Source organism: Portunus trituberculatus, unplaced genomic scaffold (assembly GCF_017591435.1).
Source record: "Portunus trituberculatus isolate SZX2019 unplaced genomic scaffold, ASM1759143v1 PGA_scaffold_299__1_contigs__length_23289, whole genome shotgun sequence".
NCBI lineage: Eukaryota > Metazoa > Arthropoda > Malacostraca > Decapoda > Portunidae > Portunus > Portunus trituberculatus.
The window spans coordinates 1-2,500 of NW_025541467.1; the positions used below are offsets into that span (position 1 = coordinate 1).

The 2,500-nt window shown below is 35.0% G+C and overlaps 1 non-coding gene across 1 annotated transcript; it reads right to left on the reverse strand.

The window, feature by feature from the left end:
• Positions 1-1,308: 1,308 nt before the first annotated feature.
• Positions 1,309-1,381, reverse strand: Trnak-cuu. The gene has a single exon. It is a non-coding gene; the product is annotated as a tRNA-Lys (tRNA).
• Positions 1,382-2,500: the final 1,119 nt, after the last annotated feature.

Here is a 2,500-nt window from a genome sequence, read left to right on the forward strand (position 1 = left end):
ATACAAACATGGCATACATATTCAACATATTCAACTGTAGTAACTTATAATGGTACTTAGCGTATGTTTAGGGTGTGTAATAATATCAGCGTTACAGATATAAGATAATGAGCATGGAAAAAAGAAATAATCTATTATCCAAAGTAAAAAAAAAAATAGTAGAAGTCTTGTGAGTGGCGGCAATACTGATGAACCCAGCCTGGCCAGGCCGAATAGCCTCACCTTGTAGTATCAGATGTTGCTATAATTATAAGATAAAATGCTTACATTTACTGGCTTTTACAGTAATTTCAAGGGTGAGGCATAATCGCATTCATAATTCGTAAGCTAAGCTAATGTGTAGTTTCTATTTTTACAAAATAGTAGGTATATGCCAATACCTAAGTAAAAAAAGAAGAAGCATTTTTCACTTGTGAGCGGCAACTCTTCCACACCCAGCTGGTGGCCTTGACACATTGTGGTGGCGACGTGACTGACCTCGTGCCACTCACTTCTATATATATATATATATATATATATATATATATATATATATATATATATATATATATATATATATATATATATATATATATATATATATATATATATATATATATATATATATATATATATATATATATATATATATATATATATATATATATATATATATATATATATATATATATATATATATATATATATATATATATATATATATATATATATATATATATATATATATATATATATATATATATATATATATATATATATATATATATATATATATATATATATATATATATATATATATATATATATATATATATATATATATATATATATATATATATATATATATATATATATATATATATATATATATATATATATATATATACAATTATAAATGACTCTCTTACCTTTGATTCTTTAGTAAGAGAGAGAGAGAGAGAGAGAGAGAGAGAGAGAGAGAGAGAGAGAGAGAGAGAGAGAGAGAGAATTAACAGAACAGTAGTGAAAACGTGGCAACACTGTACAGAGACGCTCGCCCCCCCATGGCCGTAAATTAAGGCTGGTCAGACTATAGCGAGAGAGGGGTGCAGACACTCAGCGCCCAGCTTTTAAACTCGCCTCGGCGCCAGGAATATAGGTTAAGGTTAAGTGAACAAGGTATAGTGTCACTCTTTGCGTGTCTGTGTCCATTGAGGTTTATGGCGCAGAGGAGACCAGGAATCATATATTCACCGGGTATTTCACGGCAAGCTGGTCACTTACTGAATAGTACTGTGACACGAATGAACGCAACAAAATGTACTTGATCGCCCAACGTGGGGCTCGAACCCACGACCCCGAGATTAAGAGTCTCGTGCTCTACCGACTGAGCTAGCCGGGCTTATGTAACTCAGGAAAAGAGACAGAGAAAGAGAGAGGAGGGATAGGCCTTTTTCTTCTGCATCACTCATTCTCATAAAGAAATAAAACGCAAAGGACCGTAACTATTAACCTCTTTAGTGTCATAACGCGTTTCTATATCTACTCTGCTCAGTATTCGCTGATTTTATAAAGCTTCACATACTTATGTGGGGATTAAAATAGTGAAGACAGTGAACATTAAACTTTAAACTTTCATAGACCCTTCCTATTGTAAATAAAATCGTCTACTCATACGCAAAATTGAAGGTAAAAATGCGTTCCAGTACTCTCTCTCTCTCTCTCTCTCTCTGTTACACAAGCCCAGCTAGCTCGGTAGAGCACAGAACTTTTAGGCCCGTACCAAGAGTCACGAAGGTTTAAGGTCGAGGGTAGAAGGGAAGGTAATGTGGTACCAAGAGTCGCTGTCATTATTGGAACGAAGAGCAGAGGGAAGGTCGAAGGGAAGGCATGGGTGCCCCCGTGTCTTCCACATGACCTTCGAAGAAATATTTTATAATTTTCGTAAGCTGGAGTGACCAACGAATAGTATGAACTAAAATCAACATCAAGTAATATTGTCAATCTCGGAAAACCGATAGTTATGTTTCCACGTAAGTTACTATTCTTTTATAATAGTGAAGGATCGCCTTAAAATCGCGAGGTGGAAGGACGCAGTGGATCCAGAAAGCTCGCCACCTAGCTGTTTTATGAAGCTTGTTTTCGTTTGTCAGGAAAGTTACACTGTTTATTTCATGGTAATAAATATTTTCTTTAGTGAGCTCATCATCCAAGCCTATTAAAGACCAAATATGTGCATGGGTTAATGGAGAATAGGAAGTGACAGGTGAACTGCCAACAGACAGAAGGCTGTCAAAGTATGCAAAGAAAAGCCAGTCACAAGGTAAATACTAGCCTGTATAAGCAGGTTTAAAACAAAACCACAAAGATGTACTACTATGTAGGGGATGTAGACAGAGAATTTCACAAGAACACCACTTCACACCAACCCAGGACTTCTTATCAAACTCTCTCTCTCTCTCTCTCTCTCTCTCTCTCTCTCTCTCTCTCTCTCTCTCTCTCTCAACAAAGACAGTGAGTG